Here is an 18,524-nt window from a genome sequence, read left to right as displayed (position 1 = left end):
AGAGAGAGAAACACCAACATCTGGGTTTTCAAAGCGGGGTGGAGGGGTGGCTCAACAGCTGCCCAGAGTCTCATTTGGTCAAATCACACAACTCTTCCCAACCTTAGGTACCAAGCAAGACTTCTCATCAGAGTATATATAGCCTTCTTTAGGGTCAGAGAATATCACAACCCTCATTACCCACTTGACTACAAAGTAACAAAAATTGTGCCTTTGTGAAAAACAAGCCTCCCACCACAGGCTCCAGGTGAGCATATGCAGCCTATTAGGGTGCAGAGTATGTTTTCAAATCAGGAAAGGTCCTCAAATTCAATTTAGGCTTATTAAGAGGCAGGGAAGATCTTCAAATTCCCATTCCCATTACACTTGGCCCCAAGATCTTTCATGCCTATTACATAGGCAATTTATATCTGAATTAACATTAACATTTCTTAAGTACAACATAATCTCCACAAAATAAACACATCACATTTGCAAGATAACATAACTCATTACCAGAATGGTCATACAACCTTAAATAAACACAAAGTACATAGCATTATAAGCCCCTCAATCCAAAACAAAAATGTCCAAATACAGTTCTCTTGAGGGTGTGTCCTTCTCCCCATGCTGCCCTTGCAGGCTTCCTCCTGGCACTCTCAGGTGTGGGTTCTAATGAGCCAAGTCCCAGGCTAAATGACACAAACTTGTATGTGTTTTAGGAACTCCAATAACCTGAATCCCTTGATGAGCAGTCTGGAATGAATTCATAGGCTCAAGCATTAAGTCAAGTTGGTAAAAGTATATTGTTATGCTTTACAGCAGGCAAGAGTTCTTAGGGAACCTGAAACCTTAAAGGAGTAGAGTTAAAGTTTTTATAGGATTATCTTTAGTAAAACCTATGCCAATTATGCTAACTAGGTGAGTAAGGGTGGGATTAGGGAGGAGTTAAGGAGTGGTCAGTGCTTAAAGAACATGCACTTTTAATATCTAATGCCCATAATTCACTGGGAAGTAGGGGGGGGGGGTGCTACCTGGTGTGATTTTAGGCTTGAAAATGTCACTAAGTCAGCTAGTGGTCAAGGCTGACCAAGCTGCCACCCATCAATGTCATACCTTATTTGACAAGATGGATGTTGGGAATATACGTATGTCCCAAGCTAACAAGGGATCCAGGATGTGTATAATGGGCTAGGGAGTTACTTATAGATAGTTCTAGTGAAGGATTCATAGGTGCAGCTGTGCATTTATTATACTAAGGGAAGATAAACAGACACAAATCTGGCAAAGAGATTAAACAAACAAGGACCAAAAAGGAATAGGAGGAAAATGACCAGAACTGGGGTGAGTATGGGTTAGTATAATCCATTACTCAGACTATTTCACTTTCCTTTACATTTCCACATAGACAAGATACCTCATAAGTTATTACTCTTCACTAACATAACTGTACTGCCTTAAACAAAAGAGGTTCATGACTTGAACCTCACAACTGAATAGTAGACATACATCCCTGTTTCACAAAGCTTGTTAATCCTTCTGATTATATTCACTCTGGAAGAGATACTTCAGAAATTGAATCTTTTACATATAATGAGTTTAGACACTACTTTAACATTCTGGAAAAGGATGCTGTCAAACCAAAGTTACCTCTCAATAGTATACACTAGATGCTGAATGATCAGTGAAAAGAGATGCTTCAGCAGTATAAAGAGAGAAAGTTGCTTCAAAATAGGAAAGAGCAGCATGAGAAAGCCAAAAGAGGGGAGATTTAAAGTCGGGCTTTACAAACCTGACCCACTACAGTTTCTTAGAGCTCTTCCAGGACAGAAGACAGCAAAACCTGAATCAAAGAAGGCTATCCAGACCTCTGTATGGATCACAAGGTCAAATGCTAAGGATCAAATGAAGCAGCCAAAGGTCCTTCCTTCCAAAGTTGGTGGGAAAGAAGACCCACTTATCGAAGTACTTTCTCATAATTTTGAAACATTGCCAACAGAAGAAATTGCTGAATTTCTTGGAAAAGAATACTTTCCTGAGATAAATTTTGCTTCTCAAGTGAGAGAGAAGCCTTCCTTTGCACCTGAAAATTTTGTTTCAACCACTAGATAGTCTAATGAACTATAGAATGGAACCCATTTCCCCATGAAAAGAACATAGTTCTGTGGAACCTAGTTGTTTCTGGAGTCCTTTACAAATTAAAGCTGATCACTCTCAAGAATTGAAAAGAGAGGAGAGAGGCAGGCCAGGAAGCCAACAGTGTGGGTGTGCTGAGAGAGGCAGGCTGGGACTACACGGGGAAGGGGTGGGGAGTGGGCAGAAGCAGGCCGGGAAGGTGCAGTGCACAAAGGACTGATCAAGGAAGGGGGGCCAAGTCATCCCACCAACCACAAGGGCCACTACCAGGACTATCACCAAAGGTCTGGGACTGGAAAAAGCAAGGTAAGAATCAAATGCAGGGCCCTTGTCAGAGACAGCAAATACTCCTGGGACTACCACTCCACAGCCCAGAAATAAAAAAAAAAAAACCTATCAGGACCTCTAAGGACCAGGATGGCAGAGTGAACCCTGGCTGCTCCAACCGGGCCACCCTGACCCTGAAAACATAGTAACTATTGCCCCAGGGCAAAACCCTAAACAGTAAAGGCTTTGGAACCCTAGAGGAAGGATGTGGCTAGGGCCATGCCTCAAAATGGGTAGAAAGCAAACTACAAAGACTCTGGAGTCCTACTATCCTCAGAGGGAGGAAACAAATTCAGAGGGAGACAATGTTGACTCCACACCCACAGCTGAAGCATCAACAGCGAACTGGTCCCAAGCACAGAAAGCTTTCCTAGATGAGCTCAAAAGAAACTTTGAAAACCAAATGAGAGAGAAAAAAGACAAAATGCATAATTCTTTTAAAATCAAAATTGCAAAATTTGAAAAACATTATAATGAAGATAATAGCTCCTTAAAAAGAAAAAAGTGTGATATGGAAAAAGGAGCTCCAAAAGCTAGCTGAGGAAAATAATTTGCTAAAAACAAGAATCAACCAAATTGAAGCAAATAACTCTATGAGGAACCAAGAATTAGTCAAACAAAAGAACAAGAATTAAAAATTAGAAAAAGATCTCATGTGCACAACAGTTGGTTAAATAAGACTCCTTATAAGTGAGAGGTTCAAAAAGTTTGGAGGATCGTTGAATGATTGTGAGTATAAATCTGATAGAAAGAAGACTACCTGCATGGATCTGGATGGATTTTGGGATATGGTTTATTTTCAGTTAGAAGATTTGAACAAAAAATTTGAAAAACAGTAAGCTTCAGGAATCAGAATGGCAAGAAAAAAATTACCATAATCCAAAAATTTATTCAGAAGAAAACCTTCCCAGCTGAAAACTGCAAATCCAAACAGGATGATGCTGCCAGAACAGCAGCTCGAAGTCAACTGGCTGCTCTAAAAGCTTCAATGAGGAGCAACTTAAGCAGGAAGATCCTTCATTCGAGATTGTGGCTCCCATGGTATCAAAAGCAAAGGAAATTGATAAAGATAGTTTTTGATGCCGGTTTTTTCAGAATCAAAAGCCCAGTTAAGTCATTCTCAGCCACCAGTGTATCCAAAGAGATTGTACATAGCAAATCAGAAGATCCAGTTGAACACAAAACACCTGGGAATAAGAAATGAAATCTTCTTGAAGGAAACTGGAACCACTTATGTTCCCCCCCTCCTACTGTATCACTAATGTAAGAAAGTCACAATAAACCCTGACTATAAACTGTCAAAGTCATTCATGAATATTTTGTAAGCCTCTGTTTTCAGAGGATTACAAATTTGCTATGAAAACCTTTGTTGACATTGAGCATCCTGGGAGCAGTGGTTATTTAAATACATTTCCAGAGATTTCATTGATCATTGATGTTGCATCTTTATTATTTTTATTATTGCTGTGCTGTACTTTTTTATGTTAGAGTGATTGTATATGGCAAGGTATTAAACAAAAAGGTATTAAAACAATGTATTAAAGGGTGAAACTACTTGTATAAAAAAAATGCATTCACTAGTTCAGGGGGAAAGTCAGCACTCTGAACTTCAGAGAAAATAGAAGCAGAGAAATAAAGACCAAAAGACAGGAATCTGAATTGCCTGAATCAACTATACCTTTTACATACATCCCTGGATCCAGAAAGTCTTTACTCCAGAGCAGTCCAGGAGATCTGAAAAAATGGCCACTCAGAATCTCGACCGGGGAATCGCAAGATCATTCTCATAAATGAGTCCCCAAAGCAAACTGCCAACTCAGTGCATTTATATACTTCTCAGAGTCAGAAGGCATCACAATCCTCCTGACTCAGTGCCTAATTAGAAATTAGCAAAAGGTGTGAAAGCCTCCCAAACAAGATTTCCTTAGTGAGCTCCATGTGAGGCCTATTAATGTGTGGGGAAGATCTTAAATTCCATTAACATTACAGAGTACTGTGCTACAAAACTAATTCTCAGGGCGGCTGGTGGCACTGTGAGTAAAGTACCGGCCCTGGAGTCAGGAGGACCTGAGTTCAAATCTGACCTCAGACACTTAACACCCACACAAAAAAACTAGCCATGTAACCTTGGGCAAGTTACTTAACCCCAATTGCCCTCCAGAAGGCAATAAACAAAACAAAACAAAAAAACTAATTCTCACGATATACACGTTGGCTAGTCCTAAGAGGAGAATCAGATATGGTTGGTTGGTTGTTCTCCATTCTCGAAGAGGGCAGAAGTGACATCACTATGTTGGAGTCAAGGTACAGTGTGTCTGACTGTGGCTGATCAACAAGGTTAGAAGGCTCTACCACAGTTTGGGCTCAAGTAGTCTGTAGGAGTCAGATACACTTGAAGAACCAAAGATGATTAATTCAAAAAAGAGTTAAAAAAGGATTGGAACTGTCTTGGCTAGCCTTTGTAAACTTTAAAGTGTGAAAGATAAAAACAATTATTATTCCTGTCCTTTTCTCTGATAGCTGTATAACTGGGATGTCTCTTGGAATTTCCACTTCAATCAAGTCTTTGGTGCAAGTGTCATTGATTTCTGTGTAAGTGTTAATGATGCTGAAGCGCCACATGGGATCTTCAGGTGCCATGGATTGCATCCTGACATTAATCTTAAAAGCAATCATTCTTCAAAATACTCCTCTAACTCTTTCCAGTTCCTAAGGTAGCTTTTTAAGGTCCTGCGTTACAAAAGAGATGCTGATCTTCATTGATGGAAAGCATTTCCTCACTCCACATCAAGGAAAATGGAAATAGAGGTGGAAGTGGAAGGGAAGGAGGAGGAAAAGGAAGTGGAGTGAGAGGAAGAAGTCAAAAAAGAGGAAGGAGCCTGGTATAGTAAGCAGAGGCTATCTGACTTGGCCAGAAGAGTTGAGTTCAAATCTGGCTTCTGAGTTAATTACCTGTGTCACCTTGGACAAGTTAATTTAACTTTTTGGGCCTGTTTCCTCTTCTTCAAAAGAAGGGACTTGGATTAGCTGGCTTCTGAAGTCCTGCGTATACTGGCAAATGTTTAACAATTGACTCTCTGAAAAAATTGCATACATGACACACTTTTAAATTTAATCTTCATTATTAACATTTCCTCTATCACTTTCTCAAGTTTAAACAACCAACAAAACAATAAATCAAGCCTTGATTTCTTTCTTTTTTGGGGGTGGAGGAGGCAATTGAGGTTAAGCTTGTGTTAAGATAGAAAATATCTGAGGTCATATTTGAACTCAGATCCTTTTGACTCCAGGACTGGTGGTTTATCCACCACACCACCTAGCTACCTTACGCCCAGATTTCTGAGGTATAAATGCTCACACTGAAAATTTAACAATCAGCTCTCCAGAGCCAGTTCAAGCTGACTCTAGTACACTCCTCCTTGTAGCTCTAGGGGAGGTGCTGGTACAGCATACTTAATAGAAAGCTAACCATGGAGACAGAAAGATCTGGGTTCGAGTCCTGTGTTAGGAACATACTAGCTATGTGACTATAGGCAAGTCATTCAGCTTCTCTCTAGCACCAAGAAATTCTATAAGATGAAAATTCAATTTTCACCAGTGGAGTGTTTCAACATTCAGTTCCCTAAAGTTTTCTGTGGCTCCTAATTATAAAGCTTCAATTTGTATAGTGCTTTATGTTTATGAATCATTTCACACGTATTACCTCATCCCATCATATTACTTAGGCATTTATCCCACAGAGAGTACAACTGTCAAGTGTCCTGGAACCAGTGCAAAGTACATTCTGATCTTGCTAGTTGTCTATCATCATTTTGGACCTTTCAGAGAACACCATGGTGTTCTCTATTGATGTAGATAAAAGCTTGTGCTGTTTCATGGGGGGAAAGATATATACATATTCTCTTGCATTTCCAAGACCTGAGTTCCTGTTAGAGGAAGAAAAAAACCCCTGAACATTAGATAAGTTTGATATAAGCCCACACTTACCAGCATTGGAAGGATCTTTTGCAAGAAAAATGTCTCTTGGAATTTCCACTTCAATCAAGTCTTTTGGTGCAAGTGTCATTGATTTCTGTGTAAGCGTTAATGATGTTGAAGCTCCAAATGGTATCTTCAGGTGCCATGGATTGCATCCTGGCATTAATCTTAAAAGCAATCATTCTTCAAAATACTCCTCTAATCTAGTAATTGACTGAGGGCATAGCTCTGGGCACCACCTTGAAAACCTTGTTTTAAGATTCGTTGTCAGACTTTTGTTTCATTTGCTGAGGAAGAGTTTGAACTCAGTGACATTGATGGGCAACATTTTTTTCCCCATAGGATCATAGATCTAGGCCTGGAAAGAACCTTACAGACAATTTAGCCCAAAACGCTCATTTTTTGCAAATGAAGAAACAGGCCAGAAAGGCAAAATGATTTGTATGAGTGATAGAGTGATAGAGGGTGAGTTTGAACCCAGGATCTCTGCCTCCAAAGTCAGGATATTTCCACTGCCTGATGCTGTCTTTTATTAAATAAGCATTGAGTTTGAAGAAAGAAGTAAGAAATGGGCTGATCAGTAAAGGCTTCTTATTGGAATGGCACCTGAATTGGACCAGGAAGGAAGCCAATAATTATCAGAAGAGGGCATGAGAAGGGAGTGTATTCCAGGCACGGGCAACAGATAGTGTGGATATATGAAAAGGTAGAGTCCAGAGCAAGATTAGAGAACAATCTACAAGTCTACTTTGGATGGAGGATTGTATTTTGAAGGAGAATAGTATGAGATATGACTATAAAGATGAGATGAGGCTGGAACTAGAATATAGAAGGCCTTAAAGGCCAGGTAAGGAGGCAACACAAAGGCATTGATAGTTTTGGAACAAAGACATGGTCAGATTTCTGCATTTGGAAAATTATTTCAGGTATCCCATTCCACTACTTGTGTTAGGACATCTCCACATACATAATAGACAGATATCCACAGCCCCAGAAAACTAACCCTGTTATGAAATACCTTGTGAGTCATCCCAGCATCTATAACTAGGGTTAATTGCCATTCTTTTCTTTTGGTTGGCCCCTGCCCAATGGCAACTGTCTCTGATAAAGTCAGGATGTTAACATTCACTTAGACCTCAAATACATGGAGAGAGACAGAGACAGAGAGAGAATCCATTTCAAGTCTTGGTCCTGGCATGGGCACAGACAGTTCTTGCCATTACCAAATGGCCATATCAATCAGAGTCTGTTTCGACAATAGTCACGGGCTGAATGTGGGGAAGTAAAAACCTTTCTAATCACATCCTCTAAAGCATTCTTCTGTCACCTTACTCCTTTAAACTCAAGCAAGTTGGGTGATGCAATGGATAGAGGGCTGGGTCTAGAGTCAAGAAGGTCTGAGTCCAAAACTAGCCCCAAGCACCTAAAAGCAGCGTGACTCTGGGCAAGTCACTTAACCTTTGTCTGCCTCAGTTTCCTCAACTGTAAAATGGCTAGCATAATAACATCCAACTCACAAAGTTGTTGTGAGGATCAAATGAGATAATACTGGTGAAGTGCTTAGCACAGTGTCTGGAACATAGGTGCTTAATAAATTCCCATTTCCTTTCTTTAAATTCTTTATTCATATTTTAAAAATTATTTCTTGATCTCTTATAATTTCACTGGCTTCACTTTGCCCAGTTTGAATTTCCAAGGTGTCATTTTCTTCCTTAAGATTCTGAATCTCCTTTTCTAGGTTGGTTGACTTTCATACCCTTCTTGTTTTTCTTGGATTATTCTTATTTTCTTTTTTAGTTTTTCCTCCATCTCTGTCATCTGATTTTTGAAGTCTTTTTAAAGTTCTTCTATAAATTCTTTTTGGGCAGGTGAGCATTTGACATTACTCTTTGAGGGTTTCTTTACTTTAATATCCTCCTTTGAAGATGAACTCCCAGTCATCTCTATTCCCATAATAACTTTCTATGGTTGGATTCTTTCTCCTTTGTATGTACATTTTTTTGTGGTGATAGCTTAATTTTTGTAACCACCTCTAGCTCTGGGGTATGGGAAATGGTCCCTCTTGCCTCATATCTTCGGTTCTCCCCTCTATCCCCAAACCAAAGCCAAACCTCCAGCCTCCGGTAAGTGGCCACAGCCAAGGGCTTTCTGCCCCGCTGCTTCTGCACTCACTGGGTGTGTGCTGGTCCCTTCTCACCCCCACCGCTCTTCATGGCACAGCTGGGTCTGGCGTTCCTGGTCAGCAGAGGTTCCCTCGATCTTTCCAGGCTCACACACCCAACTCCCCTCACTATGGGGAGGAGGGGAAGTTCTGGTGGCTAGGGTCAAGGCAGTCCCTCAAACCTACTAACCCCAGGGCTTGCCCCTTGTTGTTTAGCTTGCTGATTGCCAATAAAATGGGACCTAGCTGGAAGGTGTTTACTCTTCACAGGGATCAAACCTCATCCTGGGAGTTTCTTTCTGACCTTCTCAAACTGTCTCAGGAGGACCCTGGTTATGCCCCTGTTCTTATTCATCTTCACCCATACTTTGTTCTCCCTAAGGTGCTATTTTAACTTGTGGGGGGAAATAGGTTCTCTCTCTCTCTCTCTCTCTCTCTCTCTCTCTCTCTCTCTCTCTCTCTCTGTCTGTCTCTCTGTCTCTCTCTCTCTCTGTCTGTCTCTCTGTCTCTCTCTGTCTCTCTCTCTCTCTGTCTCTCTCTCTCTCTCTCTCCCCCCGTTTATATATTTGAAGTCTAAGTGAATGTTGACATCCTGACTTTATCAGAGACAGTTGTCATTGGGCAGGGGACAATGAAAAGAAAAATAAGATACTCCAGTATCTTTGTGATTATGAAAAGTCAGACATGAATGAACAGAACTTAGAATTTTCTGACCTATTCCGCCATCTTCCCAGGAACCTCTTCTTCCTTTAAATTCTAACTATCATTACTCATCTTGCCTTACATCTGAAAGACAAGCTCATATTAGTACCAAAACCAAGTGAAAGAATGTTTTAGTACTAGAAGTTAGAGAGACACTATCCTCTAGTTTCTAGGATTAAATCCCAATGGATTCCCTTCATTTGATAGCTGTGTGGAGAATGGATTGGAGAAAGGGGAGACTGGATGCAGGGATACCAATTAGGAAGCCTCAAAAGAGTCTGAAGCATTAGGGCAGTGGCTTTGTGAGTGACAATGAGGGGCCAAACACAAGAGATGAAAGATGACATAGTATATAAAATCCTCAACTTGGACTTAGGAAAAGCTGAGTTCAAATTCTGCCACCTACTCACTGGGTGCTCATCAGCAAGTCACTTAACCTTTCTGGGCCTCACTTTCTTCATCTGAAAGATGGGGATAATAATAGCACTTCTCAGGGTTGTTGTGAGTGTCAACTGAAATAATATATGTACAGTTCTTTGCAAACTTTAAAGTGCTATATAAGCATTAGCTATTATTAATATTAGCCTGGAGTCAGGAAGACCAGAGTTAAAATCTGGCCTGAGGTACTTGCTAGCTGTGTGACCCTGGATGAGTCAATTAACCCTGTTTCCTCATCTGCAAAATGATCTGGAGAAGGAAATGGCAAATCACTCCAGTATCTTTGCAATTATGAAAAGTCAGACATGAATGAAATGACTAAACAACAACAAAATTATTAATATTAATTGTATGTTATATACAAATTAATATTAATTATGTGTGATATACAATATAAATATGTGTATATACAAATATATTACATTATGTATAATATAATGTATAACAACATCAACAAATAATGATAATTAATGATAATAATAACTTCTCTAATCTTTAGTTTCTCTCACTTAGAAAATGAAGGATTTTAATGCAATGGTTTCTGAGATCCATTCCAGCCCCATACTGATGATCCTATGTTGTGGACACTTTGTTTTAAAGTTGAGGAAACCAAATCACAGAGAAGTTAAATCATGTAAGAGATAAGGTTAAACATAAGCTTCTAACTTCAAATCTAATTCTCTTTCTGTTATACTTTCCTGACTCCTTTCCCTCTCACCGTCACTTGACATTTTAATATCAGGATAAATTGTATTATAGAGTCTGACTCACTGCCTGTTCAGAATCTTTCTGCTGTCAATAGACACAAGAATTATGAACATTTTTGAGTAGATTTTATACATCATGTGTAGGGGGAAGAAATCTCTCTCAGTGTTTATGTTATATGATGAACCATAAACATGCCTACTGTAAACATAGGGGAATAAATCAAGGATAAAATCTGGTGCAGAGTTGTACCATCTTTCCTTTCTCCTTTGGTACCTTCTTTCCTTTTTCTCTTTTTCCTTTATGGTCTACCTTCAATAGTAGGTTACCACTGAAACAATTCATGGCTGAAATAAACTCAAAAGGCAGAGCTAGGGTCGAGAAAACTTTCTAGTAACAGAATCTTTGATACTTTGATGGATCCTTTATATTGATGTTGGCACATTCTTCACCAGCACAAGCTATAATCCAATTATACTTTCTCAACTTAGGGGATACTTGTCTATTCTTTCTTTTAAATCCTCCATAGAAAAATATATCCATTATGTTGGGGGAGCTTCTTCTATGCTTTTATTTGGTTTGGTTTGGTTTTTGCTTTTTGGAGGGGTGGAAGGCAGGGCAATTGGGGTTAAATGACTTGCCCAAGGTCACACGGCTAGTAAGTGTTAAATGTCTGAGCCTGGATTTGAACTCAGGTCCTCCTGACTCCAGGGCCAGTGCTCTATTCACTGTGCCACCTAGCCGCCCCTGTTTTTGTTTGGTTTTTTGTTTGTTGGGAGCTTCTTCTAAATTTTTGAACATTTGTGGGTACCAGTAGAATTCTTGGGTAGTCTTTTTTTAATCATATATTTCCTTGATATCCTTTATGCTACTTTTTAAGGCATAACTAGGTGACTCAGTGGATAGAATGCCAGGCCTGAAGTCAGAAAGGCTCATCTCCCTAAGTTCAAATCTGACCTCAGACACTTATTAGCTGTGTGACCCTGGGCAAGTCACTTAACCCCATTTGCCTCAGTTTCCTCATTTGTAAAATGAGCTGGAGAAGGAAATAGCAAACCACTCTAGCATCTTTGCCAAGAAAACCCCAGAGGGTGTCATGAAGAGTCAGAAGTGACTCAAAAGCAACAAAAAAGAATACTTTTCCTTCCTTATCACCACTCCTCAACTCTTTACAATTAGGCCTATGACTGTACCTCTATCCAAAATTTGCTTTTTCCAAGAATTCCGTACTTGATGCCTTTCCTGCTTGGTAGGACCTGTAAGAGCTAGTCTTTTTCTGGCATGGCCTCTGAAAACCCAGGTTCTCCTAGAGTCAGTCAACAAACATTTACTGAGTGCTTGGTATGTGTCAGATGCTGGATTTAGTGCAAAAACTCATACCATGATAAGGCATCTTTGGAATAGGATTTCACTGGAGGTTAATTATTAAAGAAATATTGAATCACAGTCTATGACATCTAATAAAGCAAGAATAAGGACTGATATATACATCTATTTTTCAAAGTTTTATAGTTACCTTTTGTTTCTATATCATAGTTACTACTATTTAACCACTGTCCCCCACCTTGTTCACTCAGTTGTAAGGGGTAAAAAAGCCCTTTAAGCAAAACCAACAGACTTAGTGACCACATTTGATAACACACCCCTAAATTCACATCTAAAGTCTATGGCAGGTGTTCTTAACCTTTCTTATTTCATTTGGGGACTCTGTTGAATCTTAACAATCCCTTCTCAGAATAATATTTGTTTCCTTCATTTAAAGTTTTTTTAAATTTATTTTAAACTTAAATACAAAAAGAAAAGAATATTTCCACATACACAGCACAACACAACACAAAAGGAAGATTTAACATAAAACCATGAATTTCCATTTTACACTGCTTTAAAAAAAACAACTATGTAATAAATACTACACCATTTCAAAGCTATCCTATTTTTCTGTGCTTCCTTCTAAGTTTTCTTTTGTTCTCTGCTGTGCAATTTTTATTTTTTTCTCCCTCCCTTTCCACTCTGTCCTAGAGAAGGCTACCACTATACACAAAAATGTGTATATATAATATACACATATTTGTGTCTAATGGCATATATATATATATATATACATATGTATGTATGTAAAACCATACTATACATAACTTCCATTTATTAGTTCTTTCTCTGGAGGTAGATAGCATCTTCCTTCATAGGTCCTATGTAATTCATTTGAATATCTATAATACTCAAAATGACTTAGTTATTCAGAATTGTTCTTAGAACAATATTGCTGTTATTGTGTATAACATTCTCTTGGTTTTGCTCATTTCATTCTTCATTGTTTCATGCAAGTCTTTCAGTGTTTTTATAAAATCAATCAGCTCATCATTTCTTATAACACAGTGGTATTCCATCACAATCATACACCACAACTTGTTTAATCATTCCTTAATTGATGGGCATCCCTTCAATTTCCAGTTCCACAATGAGAGCTGCTATAAGTATTTTAGAACATGTAAGTTCTTTTCCTTTTTCCCTAACTCTTGGGCAATAGACCTAATAGTGGCATTTCTAGGTCAAAGGGTATACACAGATTTTTAACTCTTTGGATATATTTCCAGGTTGCTCTCCAAAATGGTTGGATCAGTTCACAATTTCATCAACAGTGAATTAGTGTCCCAATTTTTCCACACACCGTCTAGCATTTATTTATATCAACACTATATACTTTGTTTATATCATTTTATTGATTGATTGATTGATTGCTTTTTGAAGGGCAGTTGGGGTTAAGTGACTTGCCCAAGGTCACATAGCTAGTTTTTGTGTCAAGTGTCTGAGGCTGGATTTGAACTCAGGTCCTCCTGATTATAGGGCCAGTGCTCTATTCACTGCGCCACCTAGCCGCCCCTGTTTATATCATTTAAGCTGATCCCATAGGTCTGAGATAATATCCCAAAGTTACGTTAATTTGCATTTCTCTAATAAAGAATTATTTAGAGCATTTTATCATGTCTATATATAGTTTTGATTTCTTTATCGAAAAACTGCCTGTTCATATCTTTTGACCATTTATCAGTTGGGGAATTACTCATATTCTTAAAAATTTGGCAAAGTATTTTATTTAAAATATGAGATCTTTATCTGATAAACTGCCTATAAAAATCTTCCCCCCTCCATCAATTTTCTGCTTTCCCTCTAACCTTGGCTACATTGGTTTTAGTTCTACAACAACTTTTTAATTTAATGTAATAGAAATTATCCATTTTACATCTACAATGCTCTCTACTGTTTATTCATAAATTGTTCTATACATGTCTGATAGATAATATGTTTCATGTTCTTCTAATTTTCTTGTGATATCTCCCTTTATATCTGGGTCATGTATTCATTTTAGCTTTTTTTTTTTAGAGGTCAATTGGGGTTAAGTGACTTGCCCAAGGTCACACAACTAGTTAAGTGACTGAGGCTGGATTTGAACTCAGGTCCTCCTGACTCCATGGCCAGTGCTCTTATTCACTGTGCCACCTAGCTGCCCCCATATATTCATTTTAATGCTATCTTGGTAAATTATGTAAAATATTGGTTTATGCCCAATTTCTGCCAGATTGCTTTCCAGATTTCCCAACAATTTTTACCAATAATGAATTCTTATACCAAAAGTTTAATCTTTATGTTTGTCAAACACAAAGTTACTATAACCATTTGCTACTGTTTATTGTATGTCTCCTCTGTCTTACTGATCTGCTTTTCTATTTCTTAGCCAATACCAGATAATTTTGATGCCTTCATTTTTAATTGAAGAGAAATATAAATTTCAGTTAGTGAAAATAAAGATTTTTTAGTTAGTAGAAATATAGAATTTTTCCCATCTAAATCCATTGAACTGTATAAATCTAAGAACCCTTGCCAACTATGAATTCTTGAAAGATCATTTTTTTCAAATATTAAAAACTATTTATTCCTTTTTTCCAAAAGCTTTGATACTACCATTCTGAATTTCAAGTTGGAATTTGAACTTATAAAAAGACTTAAAGCACATGAACAAAAAACTTAGGATCTTCTAACACTGACACCAGGAATTTATCAATCAATCAATCAATCAATCAATCAACCAACAGACTTTTATTAAGTACTTATGTATCAGGCCCTGTGCTGAGTTCTGGGAATACAAAAAGAGGCAAAATACAGTCCCTGACCTCCAGGAGCTGACACTGATTTGTGTTGTAATATATATATATTTGTGTTGTGGATAATACCTGGATGAAGCTGGGTTCACAGACGCAGCTATTCCCTTTACTGATACAGATGGCTGGCTATCCCTTTACATCTTCTCATCCTTTGTAATTCTTTACCTCCACATATCCACCAGAGAGGATATACCTGATGGGATTGTTTGCCCTCAGTTTGCTTAAGATTTCAGGAATTGTTATTCAATATCACTCTCTCCTTTCCAGTACACAACTTGCCCACTTCTTTATCTCCTCAATGATGTCTTTTATACCAGTGACTATGTGCTAGTTATCACTGGTGATAGAGACTGTAACCTATTTATGCCCACTATGTACCTTCCCATTCATTGTTTTTTAGGCTACTAATAATTCTGATTTTTCTGAGATTATGATGTTCCATGATTTGCATCCATAGCCTACCACCAAAAAGACAATGGTGTTAATGAGATTGATTTCTGTGCCTTTGGGATCAATGAAAGCCCTGGGCAATTTCCCAAGTCAATTTAGCTCAATCTCTTTCTCCTACTGAATCCTGGGACAATATCCATAGTCCAAAGAAGTTCTAGTTAAAACTAGCAATTTATAGACCAACTCAGTGGATAATTTGTCTAAATGCACATGATTAGTATTTTTTTTTTGAGGAGGGAAGGCAATGATTTTTTTTAAATTTGATTTTTTAATTTTATTTTTTGAGGAGGGAAGGGTTAAGTGACTTGCCCAAGTCTTACTTACAACTAACTTACATAGTTAGTTAAGCATCAAGTGTCTGAGGCCAGATTTGAACTCAGGTTCTCCTGACTTCAGGGCTGGTGCTCTATTAACTTCGTCACTAGCTGCCCCCACATTATTCCCCTTCTAGCACTCTTGGTTCCAGACAACCTGGCCTTCATGCTTTTCCTCACATACAACATTCCATCTTCCATGTTTATGCCTTTGCCTGAGCTCTTCCCCTTGCCAGGAACATAATCCTAGAATCTCTGGCTTCCTTCAAAGCTCACCTCTAGCACTATGTCCCACATGAGGCCGTTCTTAATTTCCTCAGTTTCTAGTACCATTTTTGCCCCACTCCTCCTACAAATAAGCTTGCATATACTTTGTGTATATTTAATATTTTCTTATATGTGTATATAGTGTGTCCCCTAAAAGAATGTAAACTCTTTACATGTAAGGCCTATATTATATTTATTTTGGTATACTTAGCTTCTAGCACAGTGAAAGATATATGGTATAAAAGGCACTTAATAAATGCTTGACTGATCAATTGTCCAATATACGGTTTTCATCCATTTTGGTTTTTTTCTATTGTAGAGGGTTACGTTGGTTTCATGTTATTATTGAATATACTAAAGAGGTTTTTGTAGTGTTCTGGGTCTCAATGTCCTTGGCGTGATGAAAATTGCAAATGAGAACATTCAGAAAATGTCACCATCAATAGATAATCCTTTTGCTTGTGTCATCTCCTGCAGCCCATATTCTATCACACTAGCAAATACGTTAGGTGAGTAAGGGTCTCCACTTGTCAGTCCTCAACAGGTCATTGCACAAAGTCATCTCTACAGTCACAGCTGTCAGAATCTTATATAATTTAAATGTTTGTGTGGGAAGTAGCTTGTTTGTAGAGTGTCTACAAGGCTTTATTTGGTTCACTATGTTAATTTTTTAAAGGCAATGGAAAGTAGTCTTAGAAGGATCTTTTCTTCTGTCTACTTGAGCAGTTGGATCACCATATTGGTTCTGTGCTGATGCCTCACTTCAGTATAAAAGTGACACTTGTTTCTTGAAAGGCATGGAGCCAAGTTCTGGAAGGTTCTACCACTAGAGAGGCTTCCAGTATGGAGCTGGTGCAATACTGTTTCTACTATTCAAGGACTAGTTGAGCTAAGTTGGGAGAGTCTCACCAACAGAAGGAAGGCAGGCCATCAGGTATTTTTTTAAACCAAACTGAGCTCAGAAATGGACAGAAATACAATGGAAAACAGAATATAATTCTCATGATGGAAAACAACAGTACTTGCCCACATGAGATAGAAATCAAGCCAGCCAATGCATTATTATGGAAACGGGCTCAGGCTTCCATTTTCTATTTAATCACTGATATCATAGCTCATACTCATATTGCATTTATTTAATTGAGCCTTATTGTTCAGTTGGTTTGATTAATTTAGCATCTGAGTGCCAAAGACTGGTAGCACTGTGGCTCAGCTCTTTTGGAGAATGGAAAAGCTCAATTGAGGTTGTCCCTTTTATTGCCATTCATAATGCCAATTGGAAGCCTATTTAATTCTTTGGTAGAAACTAGCAATTTCACTAGGTCTAAGTATATTTGTAGAAGTGGAAAGTGGGTTATAGTGTTGAGTTTCTAAGAGATAAATCACCTTTATTTCATGGCAAAGAATTCTCCATGTGGTTATGCATTATTCAGTCATTCTGATCTCTTGCCAATCTGTTCAGTGAATGTCAACGTCAGCCAGCATATCCAGATGCTACATTTTATTTGGTGCTGCCAGCAAGAGGCACAATAATCTGCAAACACTGATGCCATCTATATTGCAGCAGGGGATGCCTGATATTTCTGCAGTAATTCTGCTTTAGCTTAATCCATTCTTATTGTGGGTCTTACATGCTTAATTGGCTTTCCAAATGTCTCTGCAGTAATCAGTTTTTTTTTAACAAATTTTAATTTCAGTTATGGCCTGACAATTCAGCCTCTGAGTTACTGGAAAGGAAGATAAAGCTAGTTTCCTGTTTTATAAGTATCCCTGGTACTTATTCTAAGTTCAATCAGTTTAAAGAGTCAACCACCTAGGAACCATACTAAATTACTTCCCAGGACAAAAGGGGCAAGTGGGAGTGGAAAATATAACTATAAATGGAAGATTTCTCTTTAATACTTGTTTTTTTTTTTAAATGGGTATTTAATTAGCTTTTTAGAGACAAATTGTTAGACCCTACATATGAGTGATTTCAAGTTTATAATTAAAATAAAATAAAATTTTCAATAAAAATTGAAAATATTTTTCAAATAAAATGGGAGAAGAAGATGCTTTAGATTTTCTTTTGAAATGGGAAGGACAGGGGTGGCTATGTGGCGCAGTGAGTAAAGCGTCGGCCCCCGGAGTCAGGAGGACCTGAGTTCGGTTCTGGCCTGAGACACTTAACACCCACACAAAAAAAACTAGCCCTTTAAACTTGGGCAAGTTACTTAACCCCAACTGCCCTCCAAAAAGGCAAAAAAAAAAAAATGGGAAGGACCAATTACATGGAAATTTCAGTCCTTCTTCATAAATTTAAAGTAAGGGAGCATAAATTATTCCAAGATACTTTAAACCTCTGACATGGTAAAGCAAATAATAAAGCATTTGATAAAGTTTCTCATGTTGCTTTTGTGAAAAGATGGAGACAGACTATATAATGGGCCAGTTAGATGGACCTGGACCTGATTAAATGGTCAGAGACAGAATAGTCATTGGTGGTTCACTGGCAACTTGAAAAGGGGCTCCAGAGGTATTCCTTAGGGAATCATTGCTTGACCTTGTGCTACTTAAATGTTTTTATCAATGACTTCAGAAAATGCAGAGATATCATGCTCTTTTTCAGGTGATGCAAAGCTGATTACACACTGGATGACAGAATCAGGATCCAAAACATCTTCACAGACTAAAACACTGGACCAAACTAAGAAAGATCAAAATTAATAGGAATGTCCTTGTCTTTCCAGCTTTGAAGCATGAAGAATATTTGAGCCATGTCTGGATCAGTCAGATGGGGGAATAGTAGAAGCTTTTGTCTGCATCTGGTCCATATACCCATAAAAGCACATAACCTATTTGAATGAGAGTGAAAGAGAGAGAGAGAAATAGACAGAGACAGAGAGACAGAGAGAGGGAGGGAGACAG

The 18,524-nt window shown here is 38.2% G+C and overlaps 1 pseudogene; it reads left to right on the top strand.

Annotated features, from left to right (window-relative positions):
• The first annotated feature begins 1,108 nt into the window (after positions 1 to 1,108).
• Positions 1,109 to 3,646, top strand: LOC138147330 (disks large-associated protein 5-like; annotated as a pseudogene).
• Positions 3,647 to 18,524: the final 14,878 nt, after the last annotated feature.

The sequence above is a fragment of the Petaurus breviceps genome, unplaced genomic scaffold (assembly GCF_028583685.1).
Source record: "Petaurus breviceps papuanus isolate PSGF00001 unplaced genomic scaffold, PetGlider_PUasm1.0 90784, whole genome shotgun sequence".
NCBI lineage: Eukaryota > Metazoa > Chordata > Mammalia > Diprotodontia > Petauridae > Petaurus > Petaurus breviceps.
Note: the sequence above shows the minus strand (reverse complement) of the source record. Positions and strands in the feature narration are given on the sequence as shown.